Below are 13030 nucleotides of genomic sequence, written 5' to 3' on the forward strand. Positions count from 1 at the left end.
GAGATTTGGCCCTTTTTAAAAAATATCTTCCATGTCTCTACTTAGGCTAGTTAATCATTCTTATAGCTTTTTGAATGTGGGGAGTATAATAATAATAATATTATGATGTTTTCCTGATAATTCCAGCATTTCTTTCAGTTCTGAGTTGGTTTAGATTGACCAATTATTCTCATTATGAGTCATATTTTCCTGCTTCTTTCTATGCTTGGTAATTTCTTATTAGATGCAAAACATTGCTAATTTTGCCTTGTTGAGTGCAATTTTGCCTGAATGCTGAGTACTTTTGTAATCATATACATTTTCTTGAGCTTTTTCTTCTTGGATTTGTTTAAGTTATTTGTAAATAATTCAAGTCTTTTGGGTCTTCTTTCAATGTGTTTGTTTTGTTTTGTTTTGTTTTGTATTGTTTTGTTTTACGTTGAATAAGAGCAGCAGTTAGTCTAGGAGTCATTTACCCCCTTGACTGACAAAAGGTCCTTCTGGATGTACTACCCAGTTTTGCATGAAGTATGGAGCTTTCGAGTATAACTAGATAGCAGGTACTATTCTTGTACCATCGGAGCTCTAGGTACTGCCCTTTTTATCCATTTGGGTGGTTCTTTACATGGCCTCCCACACGTGCTGAACAGTGCTCTGTGTAATACTGCAAAAACACTTCAGGTGTTCAGAGTTCTTTTTCTGTTCAGTTTCTCAACTTATAAATATTCTTCCCTGCTGACTGTAGTTGCCCCTGTGTCCTTGAACTATCAATTCTGTGTCTTCCACTAAAGGCATCAACTAGTCCCTCCTTGGTTTTCCCTTTTCCAGCACCATAGCCTGGAAACTTTCATGGAGAAATATATCAAGTAACTGTTGAACTTACTTCATTTGTTTCCTATGAGAATAAGATGTCTTTATAGCTTAATGTCCAGGATCCTGAATATAGTTGTTCTATCCATCTTGACTGGTTATTTGTGTGTGTGTGTGTGTGTGTGTGTGTGTGTGTGTTTTCAGGTAGATTGGTAAAATCTGTGTATGATAAATCTGTATTTTATCCAGAAGTAGAAGTCTCTTGGTTTTAAGTAATAGAAACCCACAGAAGGAAACAATTAAAAACTGAATGCAGAAGAACACAGCACAAGCCCTTGAAACTAGACTTGTTGGTTTTAAATCCTAGCTCTACCAATGTAACATTAGGCAATTTTCTTGAATCTCTATGATTCATTTGCCTCATGTGTAAACTAACAGTGATAAAAGTAACCACTTCGCCAATTTCATATGAGGACTAAATCAGTTAGTATATACGAAGTGCTGAGAACACTGCCTGTTTCATGACAAACCCTCAATAAGACTAGTTATTCTCTTATTAGTTGTAGCAGTAAGGAGCTTTTTTTATTATTATTACTACAAGGAGAATGTACAATAAAGTTCTTCAAGGAACTGGAGAGAGAAAACAGAAATGCATCAGTAACCTAGGTTATTGTTTTTTTTTTTTTCTTTCCCACAATGGATGTACCTCATCTATGTTTTTCTCAGTTTCTTCTTCATTCTGATCTTTCCCTGTGTAAACTAACTTTCTCTGCTTCTCCGAGTGATCCGGACTAAACACTCCTAACCTGAGTTTCTGAGTTTCTATGTACTAATGACAAGAAATTCACTATTGGAAAAATATACATGACTGACTAGGTAGGAGGAGAACTTTAACAAATAAATATTTGGGTTACAGAGGTGTTTACTACAGGGACAAATTTTCGTTAAGGATCAAAGAACCCACATTAGGATCACACATCTGAGTTTGCTTTTAGGGGGCTTGAATACCTTCAGAGGTTTTGGTTTCCTTAAGATATTGAGATCTCAAAGAAGTATGATTTTTTCTTATTTTTTTTATGTTTATTCATTTTTGAAAGAGAACAAGCAGGGGTGGGGTGGAGGGGGTGGGTGTAGGACACAGAATCTGAAGCAGGCTCCAGGCTCTCAGCTGTCAGCACAGAGCCCCATGCGGGGCTTGAACTCACGAACCATGAGATCATGACCTGATCCGAAGTCGGATGCTCAACCGACTGAGCCACCCACTCAAAGACGTATGATTTAAGGGTGGTAAAAGAACAAGGTTCACAGGTGAATTAGGAATAAAGTGGAAGAAAAGTCCCCAAGGGTGGTAAACTGTGCTTTCTATTTAAAAAATGTCTTCCTCCTTTTTGTTATTCAGTAAATCTCACTTTGAATCAATAAGTGCCATTGCAGTAATGCTCCATTTCTAACTAGCTGTCTAATTTTCAGAGAGATGAATGAAATAATTTCATGAGTAATAATTAACAAGTGGCAGAAGTTAACTATAATTCTTTTTAATTATGAAAAATAAAATTTTCTTCCATTATTTGTTTAAAAAGTTTTGTTGATTGCTCTGTTCAAAGAGAAATGAGCTGTCTTCAGTTAATGTCTAAAAAAATGAATTCAATGAGAGCCAAAGGATGTTAATATTAGTCTTCTCAGTGTTGATTGTATTAGATCCTATATAATTTTTTTTAAAAGCTTCTTTGGGGCGCCTGGGTGGCTCAGTCGGTTAAGCTGCTGACTTCGGCTCAGGTCATGATCTCGCGGTCCGTGAGTTCAAGCCCCGTGTCAGGCTCTGTGCTGACCGCTCAGAGCCTGCAGCCTGTTTCAGATTCTGTGTCTCCCTCTCTGTGACCCTCCCCCCTTCATGCTTTGTCTCTCTCTGTCTCAAAAATAAATAAACATTAAAAAAAAATTAAAAAAAAAATAAAAAGCTTCTTTGGACAATTTAATTATAAGTACCCTTCAGAGTATTGTTATAATATTTCTGTAAGGCAAAAAGAAGACTCTAACAGATCAATTCAAATATTTCTGCTTTTGTAGAATTATTTATGTTCAGAAATAGAATTGTCAGAATAGGTAGACAAAGAAATGTTTGGGTAAAAGTTATGAGGCTCTTGACAGACAGTCTTCTTAGTGGATGGGTTACTGCTTTCTCAGAACAAGATTTAGTTTCATTGTTGTTTATAATAAACCACTTTCTCATTTTATCAAGACTATGATTTGCTTCCTGTAAGCAATTTATGCATTTTGTCACCCAAGTAGCTCATTTTCCAAACAAAGTTTTAAGTGTTTTTTTCTTGTACAGATCCAGGTGAAAGAGAGATATTACTGTTCCCCAAAACTTAACCTCTTGTCTAATAAACACTGATAAATTTTTGCTCTTATGTACTGTTATGTTATGTAGATGAAAAATGTGATGTATTATGTAACATGGAAATTGAATCCAGTTTCAAATACAAGAAATGAACTTATTTTCTTTTTTTATGTTTATTTACTTATTTTGAGAGAGAGAGAGAGAGAGAGAGAGAGCACCAGCTGGGGAGGGGCAGAGAGAGAGGGAGAGACAGAATCCCAAGCAGTCTCCATACTGTCAGCACAGAGCCTGACACGGGACTTGATCTCACCACCAGTGAGATCCTGACCTGAGCTGAAATCAAGAATCGGTCACTTAACTGACCGAGCCACCAGTGTGAATCCTTTTATGAAAGCAAAATTCTTAAGTCATTTAAATAAGCATGTTGATCGGCCAGACAGGGTAGCATATTTGGATGGCTTATAAGATAAGACATAAACTGTTTAAAAATATAAAGATCTTGTTGTCATTGTTTGTTTATTTTGTTGCTGCTTTTGTTGCAGCTTTTTTTTTTTAATCTATCACATTATGGGAACCACAGTCAAGACTATCATCTAAGCTTGTCATAAGGCTTATTATAAGCTTGTGTTCACTATGGTTTTATAAAATTGATATTAAATTATTTAAATAATTGTGTGCCTGCATTGTACAAATCGGAGAGACTGATTTCTAACAAAGAAATAGTGAAAATAATATTCTAAGTCAACTTGGAGGGTCAGAAAGGAAAACAAGAAAGCTATCATGCAAATGATCTTACACAAAGGCTTTCACAGCTATTCTGTGCAGAAGAGAAAATGTTCAATAGAGAGGAAAGGGGTGGACCCCAATCATTTTGGCTTGTCAAACTTCAAATCAAAGTTTTTGTTAGTATTCCTTTTCTTATTAGATATCCATAATTCACCCCTTTAATCATCTGTTTGGCAAATTTGTGTTTCTAGTCTTCTTTGCTATTTCTAAGCAAACAATTTTCTTTCTATGATAACATAAGTTCCATAAAGGCAGAAATTTTTCACACTTGAGGTCACTGTTGTCCCTTAAGTCCAGAACAATATCTGACTCATAATAGATTTTCAATAAAATATTTATTGCTGAATGTTGAATGACTTTATAGTACTTGGAAAGTCATGGAAACAGTCTCTCTGCTATACTTATGGGAAAAACAAGGAGAAAAGGAAAGAGAATGTCCAGCAAACTCATAAATGTTTTGAGTATTGAAAATCTACTCAAATCCCTTTGTATATTCATAATATAAAAAGCTCTAGAAAAAAGTATAATAGCTTTGAACACAGAAAATAATCAATAACTGTCATTGATGGATTTTATTCCAGTAGTTTGTTCCCAAAGATGAAACACAGAGAATTTTGAGTGCTTTCATTTTTTTGCACGCTGCGAAAGACCAATTCAAGGTTTAGCTCCGTCATACCACTTTTTCTTCACAGGTTTCTAAAAGAGAATAAAACAATCTGGGGACTAGTAGTTTCACAGTGTGGGTTCAGAGGTGATTGGTGTGGCATTTCACAGCTTTTGCAGGAATAAAGACCCACTTTGAGTTTACCCCATTAGGAAATAAAGCTCCTTTTCTCTTTTTGCATCACTCTCAGCACAGTTTTTGCAAATGAAAAATATTTATTGACAGAGTGAATGGTAATGGCAATTGTACAATGACCCTCACTGTAATAGACACTGGGGGGGGGGGGAGGAGGGGAGGGACTGGGATAAAGCGGCCCATTCTTCACAGCTGTGGATAATCCAAGTGTCACTTTTACTTAGCTTGGGGTTATTAGTTTTGGATTTCCATTTAAATATGAATAAGCCTAAATTTTTGAGATGATTTGACATAGTAGAAACAGATTGGAGATCATTATCCTTCATTGCCTGATGTAAAATGGATTGAAAATGATTTTTCCCTCTTTTTCTTTTTTTTTTTTTTTTTTTTAATTCTTTTCAGGAGGAAGGTTTTTATCTGGTCCTTATTACTTCATGTTGGCTAGAAGCAGAAGTTGGAATACCTTTTAGAAGACTTAGAGACTGGGCCACTTTGGACTCTTCATGCTAGTGAATAAAGAAGCAAAAAAGCAGGGGTGGGGGGGCGCTTGGTTGGCTCAGTCAGTTGAGCATCAGACTCTTGATTTCAGCTCAGGTCATAATCTCACAGTTCCTGAGTTTGAGCCTGCGTAGGACTCCATGCTGTCAGCACAGAGCCATCTTGGGATTCTCTCTCTCCCTCTGCCCCTCCCCTGCTTATTCTCTCTCTCTCTCTTTCAAAATAAATAAATAAACTTTATATAAAAAGCAAAAAAGTGGATTACTGTACTGGAGATGACAATTGACCTTTAGAGCCAAAGGGAGGGTTTGTTTCTTACCAACATAATGATAAGAAGGAATATGTCCATAATGCAAAAGATCCCCTGGGGTGTTTCCCAGTACTCCCATGTCCATGGTTAAAGTCAAAGGAAAACTACAATAACCCAGTACAAGCTGGTCTGATGATGGTCCATACACTTCAACACTTGAAGAAGGAAGATTTGGCTCACTCCTCAGGAGGCAAGCAACCATGGCAAGCTAAGGTACCTGGGTAAAGCAGTTATAAATATCAGCTATGACCATGGGATTAGTTGTACAAGGAAGGGTTGAAATAGATATGAGTTTTACTTATTCTGACATGGATATATTTATGTATATATTAACCAGTTTTTTTCTCTTCCTCTTTTCCATTCCTCTACTGTCTGTCACAAGATGTGGTAATATCACCCACAAACAGATAAAAGGACTTTGTGTTCTCTAGGGGAAGACAGTTGGCATATTTTCAGTTATACAAGGGAGAGTTGCCAAAGTTTGCTGTCATCTTTATTTGAATGCTAAGTATTGATAAAGGAGATGTTTATAGATTCAGGTTGACCAAGGAGGGGCTAGCGTGGGTTTATATCATGTCAATTTAGCTAAGCTGGAACTCTGTTCCCAGAATTTCTTTGTTCGCTGTCAGTGTGTGCCACAAGAAACATTCGGCATAGACTAGGAAGGTGGAAGGAGCCAGCAGTCACCTTCCTATTACCCGCAAGAGGTCAGGGCAGCAAGGAGTTACCGAAGCTTGTGCGGTGTGCTCACTACCTGCTGTCAGGCCTCAGTGACTTCAGACCACGGCACATTTTCTTCTTTAGGTTCAGTGACTCCTGGCTGAGGTATGTGTTTCATTAGTGATGAAGGGTGCCAGCTTCTCCTGGTAAATACTGCCATCTTTGAAGCTGGAGACCTGGAGAGAGTGAGGCAGGTCGCAATTTATCTTCTTAGGTTCCAGTTCATCTTGTGTTTTCCGGCCCATCTCCACGTGTTCTAATTGGTCCTCGTTTCTTACACGACACATCCATCCTCTCTTCCTGACCGCTTGCCTTGCTGAACTTCAAAACGTAACACCAGATACAGAAGCAACAGTCCCATGTGAATTTTTCAACCAGTGGTGTAAGGCCAAACCTCCATAAAAATCATTTTGTTATAGAGATGTGTATATATGTGAGTTTATATGTGTCCTAGTGATTTTCTCCTCTGAATAAACCCTGGCTGGGATGCACTGCTATCTTATTTGAGGTGACCAGAGAAGACTTCTCTGATACCACGAAATCTGAGTAAAGTAAGGAAATTAAGAATGAATATAATATATCATTTAATGCAGTTGCGCATGATTTGAGGAACTGCATGGAGGCTAAAGTGGTATAGCACAGTGATCAAGGAGGAATAGATGAGGCCAAAATTACCCAGGGGAAATTTACTTATTCACTTATTGAACATGTTCAGTAGCTTGGCTTTAACTGTCTGGGTGGCTCAGTCAGTTAAGTGTCCGAGTCTTGATCTCACCTCCGGTCACGATCTCCTGGTTTGCGAGTTTGAGCTCTGCATCGAACTCTGTGCTGATGTCATGCAGCCTGCTGAGGATTCTGTCTCTCCTTCTCTCTGTCCTTCCCCTGCTTGTGCTCTTTCTCTCAAAATAAATAAGTAAAGTGGGGCGCCTGGGTGGCTCAGTCGGTGAAGCATCCGACTTCGGCTCAGGTCATGGTCTCACAGTACATGAGTTCGAGCCCCGCGTGGGACTCCGTGCTGACGGCTCAGAGCCTGGAGCCAGAGCCTGGAGGGATTCTGTGTCTCCCTCTCTCTGACCCTCCCCCTTTCATGCTCTGTCTCTCTCTGTCTCAAAAATAAACACTAAAAAAAATAATAATAAAATAAATAAATAAATAAATAAATAAACTTAAGAAAAATCACACAAGGGAGACTTCACCTTCTAGTTAAGATGGAAATCCTTGTAGTGGACAAACGTTTCCACCAAGAACAACTAAAGAAGTCAGTTGAAAAATAAAATAAAATAAGATCTCAGACAGAAGTAAACCCTATATGAATAATTAATCTTCTGTCATTTTTCACTAATGTTATTTGATAGATTGTTAGATTGCACGAGGCAAGAATCTAAGAGAAAAGCAGAAGAAAACATGTGCTTGACTGTGCTGTGGTGCTGAAGCGACAAAATTTAGAATTTTGGACTCTCTCCTCAAACAAGAGTTCTATTAAGAACACATAGGCTCTCTGTTGGAACTCTCAGAGTTGGATGAACCAGATGTAGAAATAGCTTCCAAACTGAAGCCTAGCCTTAAGTCAGCTCAGTTTCTACCTGCATTATTATGATGCTGCCGAACTCTTATGTGCCTATGAGAAGAGAAGGTGAACTTTCCCTGAAGGAAGGTAACATCATCCAGATTGTTGGAAAGCTTCATGCACAATGCTCAGTGATGAATCTAGAATTGTGAAACATATTTAGCAACAAAGTGAAGAAAAAATCAGATGACAGAGACTTATAGATGACCCAGTTATTGGGGTTATAGAACATGGGTTTTAAAATAACCATGACCTCTGTGTCCAAGAAAATAGATTATAAAAGAGAGATTTTCAGAATTAAAAAAAAGAAACCTCTATTATTTACAAAATAAAATTCAAATGAAAATTCTGCTACAGAAAAGAAAAATACCACCATAATTAAAAATTAAGTTTCCAGTGAAGGGTTCAACAGAAAATTAGGTACAGTGAGAGATGGCTAATGATTAGGATTGTAGGACAAAGTAACTGTACAGATGGAAGTTTGAAGAACTAACAGGATAGAAAATATTGGAAAGAGTATAAGAGACCTTTCAGACATGGCGAACACTTCTAACACCTGCATTTGGGAGGCAAAGGATTATAGGGCAGAAACAATATTTGAAAAAATATTGGCTCTGGGAGAATACTTCCCAAACTGATTATAACCATCAAGCCACAGATTAAAAGGATCCTGCTCCCAGGCATGTGTGGGATAGATTATGAAATCAGGGACAGCAACCGTTGTCTATTGCAAAGGTCTAGATGAAAGATTATGGAGCCCAGGTCAGTTGCAACAATGTGAAGGGAATGAAAAGTAGGCTGGATCTGGATATATTTAAAAGGAGAGAAGGAAGGGTGTGCTGATAGATTAGGGCATCTGGTGTAGACATGAGGGTGACACCAGTCTGAACTGGGAAAGTTGAACTGCTTTTACTGAGATGGAGACTAAAATTACGGTGATCAAATTGGAGATGGAGAGGATGTGAGAATTTGTTACAAAATAGTCACAGATAAAGGGTAGGAACTCTATTAAAGAATAGGCAGCCCTGATCAGAACACAGCCACACAGTATAACCACACTGAATAAAAATTCAATTGTAACCATATTCAATAAAGTGTCAAACACTTGTGGTCACATACAAGTGTCAAGTAAATATAGGATTCAAAACGATATTCTAAAACAATCAGTTAAAACCTGGCTAACGGATGAATCCTAATCCCTCATCTTCTAGAAGTAAGTTTTAAATTGTGTTTGTTTAAACATTCCATTGATCCCCTTCATTTGTAGCTGGTCAGAGAATTTAGCTGGTTGAAATGTATCTGGTAATAGAGTTCTAGGTTGAAAATTATTTACTCTCACCATTATCCCAATACTATTTTATTGTCTTCTGACATTCACAATGAATGGGAAATCTGCCACTCATCTAATTGACATTTCTTTGTTTGGAATCTGTTTTTTATTTATGTTCTTTGTATTTAATGCTTTGCAATTTGATTAAAATGTGCCCATGTAAAATATGTTTTATTTTTCTGGTAGGGGCTCAGAATAATTCTTAAGTCCTTTTTCAAATCTTGAAAATTCTTAGCCATTATCTTATCCCAATTCTCTATTTTATCCTCTTGAAAATACTGTTAAATACCTGCTACAATATTTCATTCTAGCTACCAAAACTGTTGGGCATTTTATTACATTTTGTGTTTTTAAAAATTACTTGGGTATTTTATTCATAAATTCTCTCTCATATTTTCTTTTCTGATATCTAATCCATTTATTGTTTTTATTTCGGTAACTATATATTTTTACTTCCAGATCCTTTCCAAATCCATATGTTTATAGTTGTTTTTAGAATGTTCAATCATTTGCCTGTTCTCGGGATAGTAACCCTTTCATCTGTTATATGTTTTGACTCCTACTCATAGGGTTTGTGCTGATTGTATAATTTTAATTTTTATTTTGATTTAATCTTCTATGTATGTGTGTTTTAAATAGTAAGACCACTAGGGCCCAAAATTTACAAAACCCTTTAAAGAGTCATTTTGTGATTGTAGAATTTAAGACAAAACTGATGAACATGCTCAGAAAGGATAGAAATTAAATGGCCATCTCTTTATGATTAAAATCCTAGGAAATAACAATAATATGAACCTAGCATAAGTCACATGGCCACCCCTAAGCCAGAAGAACATAAAGGTTCAATTGGTACTCCAAGTATGACTAAATGACAGCTAGAAAAGGGGAGTATGGTAACCAAAGATTATCTTAAAAAACAAAACAAGATCTTTATATTGTTTATCAAACATAGTTTAAGTAATAATGTCTTTGCTAACTATGATTAAAAAAAGAAAATTATGTTTCATCTTCCTAATTCCTAGTAGTCAAGAGATTCATTAAAATTTATATTCTTTGAATAATGAATTTTGGCTAGGGAAAACAACAAATATCTATTAACATGCAAGAATGTTTAATATGTTAATAGTATAATTAGAGATGATGATGTCCTGGTAAGAATCAAGAATTGATCAGAGAAATGGGCAGATACCAAAAAGCATTCCCCAGGTATAAGGTAGAGGAAAACATCATTTGGAGAGGGTGATTATAATTTGATATAGTTAGTATCTCTGGAACAATGACTTGTTGAAGTTGTCTAGATGTCAAACTTGAGTGATATCCAGGAGGGACGAGTGACTAAGTTATAAGATCTAAAAGAAAAAACAGTTTTGCCACTTTTGTGCCTGTGTGGTGTCTATGAAAATGAAAGCAACAGAAATAGAGAAACAGATAGAAAGGCAGAAATCAGTATGTGCATACATTTTGATGTTAAGGGGAAACTGGTGCATTGGCCAGAGAACAAACATTTATATTTGGTCTTCTAATATTGAGATTAATATTCATAAGATATCTAGCAGACATTTCAGAATGAAAATCTAGAACTGTTATGTCCAATACAATAGCCACTAGTTACAAGTAGCTACTTAAATTTAAAATTTCGGGGTGCCTGGGTAGCTCAGTCGGTTAAGCATTTGACCCAATTTTGGCTCAGGTCATGATCTCAGGGTTCTTGAGTTTGAGGCCCACATCGGGCTCTGTGCTGACACCACAAAGCCTGCTTGGGATCCTCTCTCTCCCTTTCTCTCTGCCTCTTCCCTGCTTGTGTTTTCTTTCTCTCTCAAAATAATTAAATAAACTTTAAAGAAGGAAAATAAATAAATTTAAAATTTGGTTTCTCAGTTGCACTAGCCACATCAAAAAGGCTCAATAGCCACAATGTGTCTTGTGTACTGTTTGGATAGTGTAGATAGAGAACATTTCCATCATTGTAGAAAGTTCTATTGGATTAGAGATAGAATCAGGAGAAGAGACTTAGAATAGGGAATCATTGACAGAGATGTATTGGGAGCATTGAGAGAGATGAATGAACAGAACAGAGCAAAAGAAAAGAAAGTAAAGAAAAAAAATCCTACAGGATGCTTTATTTTACATGAGATTAAAAAAATGTGTAAAATTGTTACAAAGCAATTCATATATTCATTATTTCTATTATGCTTAAAGGTTGTTAGAGCTAAAGGAGTGAGGAGGGGGAGAATCAAATATCTTTATCAATTTAGACCCAATGAAAATAGACATGATATGGCAAAAATTGAATCAAATTGCTATTCTTAGAAGTCTAGTTTTGAAAGTTTAAATTCTGTACTTTTATTAAGGATGTCCAGGATAAACTCCGAACTCTCTTTTGATTGGGAAAAAAAAATCTTAAAATTTAACAGAAAAGAGGGGTCTGTCTATGCTTATAGAGTCTTCTTCTTTGTATATCCTTCTTTACAATGTCAGTACAGATTTGAAACAAAATCTTCTCTGGATCTTGTATTAATCCAGTGATTAAGAGACTATGTGGAAGAGGCTGGGAGGCAACAAAGTTGATTTTCATTTTTTAGTGACCTGATTCTTAGACTTTGCAAAGTTTTTTTACTGGGTGGTTGTAAAAATGCCAATATGGATTTCAAAAACCTGTTTTAAAATTATTCTTTATAATTTACTAAGAAATTTGAGACTATCATATACTTCACCAACTGATAACTTTTTGCTTTATTAAAACGTAAATATGACCAAAATGTGTGTGTGTGTGTATGCATGTGTATGCTGCTTTAGTTAGGAAATGAGTTTGTATTGCTAAACCATATTTTAAACATCAGTACTCAGAAAAGATTAGAAACAGAATAGAAATTAAAATAGTTGTTATCTCTGATGCCAAGATGAGCAATAGATATGCTCTCAATATTATTTTTTGATTTTTCCCTGTCTGCCCTCCATCAGCTTTAGGCATACAAAATGGTTTCTGCTAATTTTTTTTTTTGATTGCCTAATTGTTATTTAAGTCTTCTCTTTGTTTATTTGCACTGAATTCTTTTGACGCTGATCCTAGTTTTGTTTTGTTTTTTTGTTTTTTTTTAAGAGAATGAATCCTTAAACCATGGACCTCCTTAACCTCCTATGTAAAGTTCATACCTTGACCTTCTTATATAAAGTTCTTTTCATTTGGTAGCTGAGACTGCTTAAACTCTGCACCAGATGTGGTATAGTTATTGCTGTCAGCCCCATCTATATATAGATTAGCTGAAATAGTCATGCTTCATGAACTGTCCTATTCCCTTAAGATAGACTGTCTCAAAGTGTACGTTCAAATGTTATATGTGGCCTAATGATCCAGTTATCCCAAGTCACCATTAGAGTCTTGAGCTAAAACACAGAGAATATGGAATACTTTTCCAACTATCAATTCATTTTTGTATAGAATTAGAACTCTATTTTATTTTATTATTTTTTTAATGTTTATTTATTTTTGACAGAGAGAGAGAGAGAGAGAGAGAGAGATAGACAGAGCATGAATAGGGGAGGGGCAGAGAGAGAGGGAGACACAGAATCAGAAGCAGGCTCCAGGCTCTGAGCCATCAGCCCAGAGCCCTACGCGGGGCTGGAACTCACAGACCGGGAGATCATGACCTGGGCCGAAGTCAGACGCTCAACCGACTGAGCCACCCAGGCGCCCCAGAACTCTATTTTAAATGAGCAAAGCACATACTTCATATAGTCCTCATGATTTGAGCAAAAATTAAGATATAAAATACCTTGGTAATTTTTTGAAGTGATATTCATATTTCCTTATTCTAACTCTGATTTTTTTTTCATGTGCAATTAAAGCAAATTCACCTTTTTTTTTTTTTTTTGAGGTTTATTGGTGATAA

This window comes from Panthera tigris, chromosome B1 (genome assembly GCF_018350195.1).
Source record: "Panthera tigris isolate Pti1 chromosome B1, P.tigris_Pti1_mat1.1, whole genome shotgun sequence".
Classification (NCBI taxonomy): Eukaryota; Metazoa; Chordata; class Mammalia; order Carnivora; family Felidae; genus Panthera; species Panthera tigris.